The following is a 9429-nucleotide window of genomic DNA, read 5'->3' on the forward strand; positions in this document are numbered from 1 at the left end:
GTTTCCCTTATAAACAAACACATTCAAAAACTGATAAAACTAATAACCTCATGCATATCAAAACTAGCCCTAAGTGGAGACATCCACCCCAACCCTGGCACTACCATCTCCAACCCCAATCCTCATAATCAGACTAGAAACAACAACTTCTCCCATATTACAGCCAATAGAAAGCCAAGTGACTTCCTTCTACTAAGCCTAAATATTAGAAGTATATCCAACAAAGTCCATGAACTCCATGCCACCATAGACTTGTACTCCCCAGATATAGTCATCCTGACAGAAACCTGGCTAAAACCTCACATTACCAGTGAGCAAATACTCCCTACAGGTTATGGCATACTAAGAGTAGACCGGCTAAACAAGAAAGGAGGCGATGTAACTATAATATTTAAACAGCATCTAAACATCCAGATCTTAAAATCATCAGCTCCACAAATAGGCAATGAAGAAATAATATATACCAACCTCAAAATAAACCAAAAGAAAATCATCAACATAACAGGATGCTGCTTCCCACCTGGCCAAAACATCCCTCCACTAGAAAACCCCCTCAGCTGGTCTACCCACCATCTCCCCCAAGAAACTATCATTTTAGGTTATTTCAATATTGACTGGCAATCCTGTTCTGGCAACCATCCAACCCATCATGTAAACCTTCATGGCTTCACCCAACTAGTCCAGTCACCAACCGGGATAAATAAAAACTCCAGCAAGCACACTACCCTGGATTGGATACTAGTCAGTAAGAGCCCCCAGTCATATATACCAGGCTGCTTATCAGATAGCCTCAGTGATCGCTCCCCAACATTCCTACTCAAAAAATACCTATACCAAGCTAAACCTGTCATCTACCATCAAATACGTAAAAAAACTAAACTTTAACCCACTCACATTCATCTCATCCCTCAAATAATGTAACTGGCATCCTCTAAAGTATCTCAGTCTTGATGACGCAGTTGAATTTTTTAATAGTACCTTCCTGAGCATCCTTAATTACCATGCCCCCATAAGACTTTCCAGAATCAAAGCACAACCCTCCCCATGGCTACAGAAAACCACTAAGTCAGAAATGAAAAACAGGGATAACGCCTGGGAGCACTGGCGCAAAACCAAAACCCCTCAACTAGAGAGAAATTCCTAGAGCTACGCAATAGAGTTAAAAAGCTAATAAAACAGGACAAATTCCAATACTACCAGTCTGACCTAGACTCCTCTCAACACAGCCCCAAACAATTCTGGTCCTCCATAAACTCCATCCTCCACCCAGGTAAAGTCAGTACCCCTCCTCCTAACATCCCTCACTCCTCAGAAAATATTGCTACCTTATTCAACACACACTTCACACAAACCATACTATCACTAGCTAAACAACACAACCCCCTCCCCTCCAACCCACACCTTCAACTAGTAATTTCCCCACTGCCTTCTCTTTTTCTCCTGTACCTACCTCCAACATAAAAAAACTCTTAACTAAACTTAAGCCCAACAAATTAGCAGCAGCCAACCTCCCAAGTGAATACCTACAAATCACAGCTGATGCTCTGGCCTACCCAGTATCCATCTTGATTAGCCGATCTCTGTCAGAAAGTTACGTTCCCACACTGTGGAAAGTATCACAAATAATTCCCCTCCACAAAGGCGGACCCTCGACAGAACTAACCAATTACCGCCCAATACCTATTCTCTCTCCACTCTCCAAAATACTAGAGAGATGCATACATTCGCAGGTCTCAGACTACCTCCTTACTAACAACCCCCTTTCCAATACTCAGCATGGTTTCCGACCAAACCATAGTACCACCACTGCCTTACTCTCCTTTACTAACACTATCCTTCAGCATAAAAACAATGGCTATCTCTCCTCTGCTACTTTCCTGGACATATCTAAAGCATTTGACATGGTCCCACACAAACAACTTATCTATGTCCTCAATAACCTATCCATCTCACAATCAGTCACCAACTGGTTTCAGAGTTACCTGTCTGACCTCCAACAATCCGTTCTATGGTAGAATGACATATCTCCCCAACTACCTGTCTCCATAGGGGTTCCCCAAAGATCCATCCTTGGACCCCTATTCTTCTCTGTTTTCACCAATAATCTAGCCTCTGCCACCAAACATGGCATACTCATACAATACGCAGATGACTCAACCATCATCCGCTCAGCCCAGTCCCTACCCAAACTGCAAAAAGTCACACAGGAAGCCTTTTCCTCTGTTGAAACTTGGTTATCCAATGCCCAATTAATACTCACCCCAAACAAAACTAAACTACTCATCTTCCAACCCACCAAACATACTCAAAACAACGCACACTTTAACATCACAGCAAAAGACAACACCACTAAATACACAACTGAACACACCAAATTGCTAAGAGTGGAAATAGACAATAAACTAAAATATGACATTCACATATCCATGACCATAAAAAAGTCCACAAAAAACTAGGAGCATTATACAGAAATAAGCAACTTTTCACCAAAGCAGCAAAGATTTCAATAGCAAATTCCAACCTTATCTCCACCCTACTTTATGCCTCTCCAATATATACCAACCTAAGGCAATGTGATCTAAACAAGCTAGAGACCTAGTACAACAAAATCGCCATATTCGCCACAGGAGCATCCTACCATAGTCACCACTGTCTCTCACTTGCTGAACTGGGCTGGCTTGAACTCCCTCACCTCCTTCAATGGTATCAACTCTCACTCACCCACAAACTAGTTAACCATCCACTAAATGTCCCATCCCTCCAGAATCTACTCCAACCCTATCGCACCACCAGACCACTAAGATCCAGCAACAAAAATCACTTGCAGATCACTAAAGCCAATAACTCTGCTGGTGAAGCACTATTCTCTTGCACCACAGTCAAATTATGGAACTCCCTCCCACCCACAATTACCTCCATACCATCATGCGCCCACTTCAAAACTTTACTAAAAGCGCACCTAAAAACATGCTGGCTATGCCCTTGCAACTCCCACTCTAATGTCACCCACCCCATTCAACCACTACCTTTATTTCCACTCCACTAACTACCTTGATTATGGCAAGCTCAGATGCTCATAAGCCTAGTACTTGTTATACAGCAGGAACTTCTTATTGTAACATTTGTTAATGTCTGATGTTATGTGATCCTATCTCGCCTACATTCTGTACTGATGGCTCGGAGCCGATCCCTCGGCTCCGACTCGGCACGGTTATGCTATAGAGCGAGGCCTCTTATTGGCTGAGCTATCTTTATCCCAGGATGCACCACCACTAATCCCCCAGATCTCGTTTGGCACTTACAAAGCTTAGACGTGGTCTCAACTTGGCTGGGCTAAGTACTATTTATTTAGGCTTTTTCCTGTCAGAAATTTGCTTGCTTTAAATCCAAAAGCTGTTTTAACAGCTGTTGTTGTCATACGAGTGTGTATTGGTTAGTTTTGTAGAGAAATTCGTGTTTTTTCCTGTCAGGGAAGGTTTCCCGTTTAGTTAGAGGGGCCTTCCCCTGTTGCTTTACTTTTACTGTTTCTTCGTGGGTCAAGTGCCTGTTTAAGTTAGAGGGTCTTGACTCTCTCTGTCTTGCTGTGTGTTTTTTTTCGTCACTGTATTGTAAAAAAAACTTTTTATATTACTGTTATTGAACGACTAGTTCTTGTATTTCTCTTTATACAGGTATGTCCAAAGAGCATAAACCCTCCGGGTTTAAAAAGTGCACGAGATGTGGTTATAAAATGTCCATAACGGACGACCACTCCTCGTGCGTCTATTGCTTAGGCGCCAAGCACCTACAAGAATCTTGTAGCGTGTGTCACGCCTTTTCATCAAGAGTCCTCCAGGAGAGGAAAAACAAATTAATCCTGAAGGGGTTAATTAAGCCATCCTTCGAGGAGGCTTTATCTTCCTCTCCTTCTCCTTCAAAAAAGAAGAAAGCGTCGGCTCCGACCAGTCAGTCGGAACCGACTGCTAAAAAATCTAAGCAGACTTCTCCATCAGCTCCACGGACTTCGGAGCCGAGGGCGGAATGGTCTGCCTCGATGCCTCCAGCCTCGACCCCTATGGTTTGAGCCGAGGACTGGGGCATCGAGAGGCGGGTCACCTTCATCGGCTCCACTGATATTGGAGCCGATAAGGGTTACCGGCTCAGACTCTTCCCCCTCGGAGCCGAAGTCCTTATCGGCACCGAAGGAAATTGCCTTGAGATCTCCCTCAGAGCCGATAGTGATAGAGTCCATTCGGAGCCGGTCCCCGAGTCCTTTGGAGCCGATGGAGAAATCGGTTCGGGCCCGATCGGTACCCTCTAGATCATCCAAGATGTCTGATTCGGACATCGACAGGGTGCTCCTAAGACTCTTCCAGTCTCCGGTGTTCCAAAAGCTAGTTTTGGCTCCAGCCCATTCGGCTTCGGAGCCGATGGTCCACTTCCCTACTATGGTTCCTCCTCCAACAGCTTCGGCACTGTTGGAGCCGGTGCTGGTGGAACCGGTGGAGGTTTTAGGGTCGGGCCCGACCCTTGCTCCAACTCCGGCTCTTGGTTCGGAGTTCAGTACACGGACTTCTTCCGTCGGCCCTGGGGGGGAGGCTTCGGGATTGATGTTTTCAGTCCCAAGTCTCCCTCTTGGTGCGTCGGCGGCGGGAGTGCCGTCCACTGTCATGGCCACGGAGGTGGGACCCTCCCAGGATTCTGGTGGTCCCGCCTTCAGGGCTATGAAGAGTGCGTTAGCCAAATCTTCCTTGGCTACCTCCACGGTTTCCCCAGCTCCGTCCCTGCATACCGAGACTGGGTCTTTGGCAGTCGCCCTGTCCTTAGACAGCAGAGCCCCGAGGCCTGAGGTTACCCCCACTGGGGTTTCTCCCCCTCCTGGAGGTCCTTCTGAAGCCTCTTTGGAAGAACCCCCCAGGAAGAGATCGTGCAAGAGGAAGCACGTTGACTCCCCTGATGAGTCTCTTACATCAGACACTGATCTCGATGATGCAGAGGGGTCCCCCAAGTCGTCCTTGGATGATGTCTCCTTTGCAGACATCCTGGAAGCCCTGAAACAACGAGGCGGCTGGCAGTCCAAACCTCCCTCTGCTGATGAGTCGGTGTTCCTGAAGGCCTTCGGGGCTCAGCCCTCCGCCTCCTGGGTGTCTCCGCCCTTCGATGAGCTCTTGGATTTGATCTGTCGAAGGGCGTGGGAACACCCAGACTATGTGGAACCGGTGCCTGCTCGTCCAAATAAGTTTCTCTTGGCACCCCCTGAAAAAGAGTTCCTGACTAAAGGTGTGGCTGTAGATGCTTTGGTGTTGGCATCTGCTACCCAGCAAGATGTAGCAGAGGCTTCAACGTCCGTCCATCCTCCTAATAAGGAGTCTAGGAGCATGGATCGGTACGGGAAACGCACCCTGAGTTCAGCGGCCTTTACATTGAGGTCCTTGAACTACCTTATGCACTTTACCAGATTTCAGAGGGATCTGATTAAAGAACTATCCGATACCCTCTTGGGTAACCTGCCTGAGGAGCTGGCCCAGATGGTTGGCTCTCAGCTGGCTACAATGTCGTCCATCTCAAACTCGTCCATGAGGCTCATTTCTTATGCAGCCGAAGGGGCGAGTAGAGCGGCGGGTACAGGCATTGCTCTACGGAGACAAGCCTGGCTCCGCCTGTGTCATTTCGCAGAGGCCTTTAAGTCTTCCTTTGCCGACGCCCCCTTTGATGAGTCCTCCCTGTTTGGACCCAAGGTGAAGGACACACTGACCCACTGTGAACAGGAGGGTAAGACTCTGACTGCCGTAGGGGCACGATTTTCCACTCCCTTTCGGCCTTATCCCAAGGCTAAATGAGGAGGGAAAATGTGGTTCCGTAGATCTCAGAAGCCTTACCCCTCTCAGCAGGAGGATTCCCCTTCCAGAGGCAGGGGAGGGGGAAATTCTTCCGGAAGGCACCGTCCCAGAGGCGGCAGAGGCCCTCGCAACACTGGAGACCGCGAGTCCTTTCGTGGCTCTTCAACCTTTCACAGTCCTTGAGGGATTGCCCGGCTGTGCAGCTCCGGAGCCAGTCGGGGGTCGTTTCTCGAAGCACCTAAAAGCCTGGGAAGGTATCACTCAGGACCGATGGGTGCTTCGAATTATCGCCGGAGGTTACTCCATCCCATTCTCTCATCCCCCCCCTCAGTCCAAAAAAATCCCGGACCCGCCACCCAGTCAGCGGGATACTGCAGCCTCAGAAGTTTCAAAGCTGCTGCAAAAAGGAGTCATCCAACCGGTCCCCGCAGACCAGATCGGATTAGGGACTTACTCAAGATTCTTTTTGGTGCCAAAAAAGACCGGAGACTTGAGGCCCATTTTGGACCTCAGCATCCTAAACCGTTCAGTCAGAAAGTCCAAGTTCTGAATGGTCACCCTACAAACCATTCTCCCATTGCTGGAGAAGGGTGTTTGGATGTGCTCCATAGATCTCAAGGATGCTTATTACCATATCATGGTACATCAAGCGTCCAGGAGACATCTGCGCTTCAGCCTAGGAGGCAGTCATTTTCAGTTCTGCGCTGCCCTTTGGTCTCACCACAGCCCCCAGGGTGTTCACCAAGTGTTTGGCAGTCGTGACTGCTCACCTGAGAAGTCTAGGATTCCAGGTGTTTCCGTATCTAGACGACTGGCTCCTAACTGCCTCCTCCAAGCATCTACTACTGCAGAGCCTTCAAGCCACTATATCACTGGGCAGTTCCCTTGGAATCACCTTCAATTGGCCAAAGTCTGTGTTGCTGCCATCTCAATGAATAAGATTCATAGGGGTAGAGATAGACTCAAACCGAATGCGGGTCTATCTACCTACAGACAGAATACAAACCATACAGACTCAAGTTTGAGCCTTACTTCCCAGGTCCAAAGCTCCAGCCAGGATGGTCCTGCAGCTATTGGGATCCATGTCCACCACGGTTCTTCTAGTCCCCTTGGCAAGGTTGCACATGAGAATTCTCCAGTGGCTTCTTTCAGCTCAGTGGTCCTTTCAGGAACTCCCTCTCAGTCACCTCATATGGATCACGGAATCTTGCAAACGGGACCTTCGCTGGTGGCTAGTGCCTTCCAATTTGGATCAGGGACGACCCTTTGTTCTACCTCCTCCGGCGGCCACTTTGACCACGGACGCCTCCCAGATGGGGTGGGGGGGGCATTCCCTCGGCAGGTCAGTCCAAGGCAAATGGCACCCGGAAGAGACTTTACTTCATATCATCATCTTAGATATGAGGGCAGTACTTCTGTCCCTTCAAGACCTTCACGATTATCTCCCTCAGGGCGTAATTGCTATTCACTCAGACAACATGTCAGTTGTCTGGTACCTGAACTAACAGGGAGGGACCAGATCCTATCCTCTTTGCAGAGAAGCCATGAGAGTTTGGGAATGGGCAGTCTCGACCAAACGCCTCCTAGTGGCTACTCACATACTGGGCAAGTCCAATGTGATAGCCGACAGATTGAGCAGAACCATCCTCTCTCCTCACGAATGGTCTCTGAATATGACAGTTGCAAGTCAGATTTTCAGCAAATGGGGAGTTCCGTGTTGCGACCTCTTCGCGACTCCTCTGAATGCGAAGTGCAAAGAATTCTTCTCCCTAACCCCGGCTCCGGGGAAGAGCCCCATGGATGCACTAGTCCATCCTTGGCCCACCGGCTTGCTTTATGCCTTCCCTCCAGTTCCTCTCCTTCCCAGGGTGATTCAAAAGGCATCTCTCTTGGGGAGCAAAATGATCTTAATTGCTCCTTACTGGCCTCGTCAAGTATGGTTTCCCTACCTTCAGAAATATGCTCTGGAAGGTCCATGGTTCCTGGATCAGATCCCAGATCTTTTGGTTCATCAGTCGGGATTATTCCACCAGTCCCTGCACACCTTAAAATTGACTGCTTGGCTCCTCCTCTTCCGACTATAGTCAGGAGTCATACATTGGATCCAGAGGTTGTACACATATTATCTTCGGCCCATAAGTCTGCTACAAAGAAACTGTATTCTAGCAAATGGAAAAGATTTGCTATTTGGGCTCAACTCCGGGGCCTGGATCCCATCTCTATTCCCGTGGCAGAAGTACTAAAATTTTTAACTTCTCTTTTCAATCAAGGCTCTTCAGTCTCTACCATCAAGGTCCAATTGGCAGCGATTTCCAATTTTCACAAATCCATAAACCCACCTTTAATGAGCAACAGATTGTGTAAGACCTTCTTGAAAGGTGCTGCTCTATTAAGACCTCTGATTTCTCATCCGGCACCTCCATGGGATCTCGATATAGTGTTACGTGCCTTGACTTCCTTCCCCTTTGAACCGGCGGCTACATGTGATCTAAAGTTTCTATCATGGAAGACAGCTTTTCTGGTGGCAATTACTTCTGCCAGAAGAGTTTCAGAGCTTCAAGCTTTGTCAGTAAAACCCCCGTACTTGGTTTTTCACAAAGACAGAGTATCCCTCAGGCCAAATCCTTCCTTTGTCCCTAAAGTTTGTTCCAGTTTCTGCTTACAACAATCGTTAGAACTTCCAGTTTTTTTTCCAAAATATTCTAACAAAGCGGAATTCATATTCCACACACTAGATGTCCACAGGCAGTTGCGTTTTTATTTAGACAGGACCAAACAAACAAGGAAAACAGATCAGTTGTTTGTATCCTTTGCAGACAATAAATTGGGCAAAGCTGTCACAAAGGTCACTATTGCCAAATGGATCAGGGACTGTATTACTCAAGCTTATTCCTATTCTAACAAAGAGCTTACCACCTCTGTCAAAGCTCATTCTACAAGGGCTATGGCTACTTTGATAGCATTTCATTCTAAGCTTGCCATTAGTGACATTTGTGCTGCAGCTACATGGTCTTCCCCGCACACTTTCATTTCCCACTACAAATTGGATGTGGCATCTAGAGGACGAGCTTCATTTGGTTCCACAGTGCTCAGGAGTGTTTTCCAATGAGCCACCCAGGATTTAGGTGCTAGGGACACTGTCCCATCAGTACAGAATGTAGGCGAGATAGGGTCACATAACATCTTTTAGTTATGTACTTACCATAACTTTAGATGTTTGGGATCCATCTCGCCTACATTCCTAACAACCCACCCTCCTTCCCCCTTCCTTGGAGATCAGAGGATATCAGAAGGTCCGAATCCTGTTGTTTCATCTTGAAACATCTAACAATGTTATATAAACAAGTTGTGCATGTGTGCATGAATGCGGACAAACAAGATCTGGGGGATTAGTGGTGATGCATCCTGGGATAAAGATAGCTCAGCCAATAAGAGGCCTCGCTCTATAGCATAAGCGTGCCGAGTCGGAGCCGAGGGATCGGCTCCGAGCCATCAGTACAGAATGTAGGCGAGATGGATCCCAAACATCTAAAGTTATGGTAAGTACATAACTAAAAGTTATGTACTTCACAGATAAAGATTCTAGGTGTCCACTGATGTACTATGTTTT

The sequence above is a fragment of the Protopterus annectens genome, chromosome 8.part0, assembly GCF_019279795.1.
Source record: "Protopterus annectens isolate FY-2018-M chromosome 8.part0, PAN1.0, whole genome shotgun sequence".
Classification (NCBI taxonomy): Eukaryota; Metazoa; Chordata; order Ceratodontiformes; family Protopteridae; genus Protopterus; species Protopterus annectens.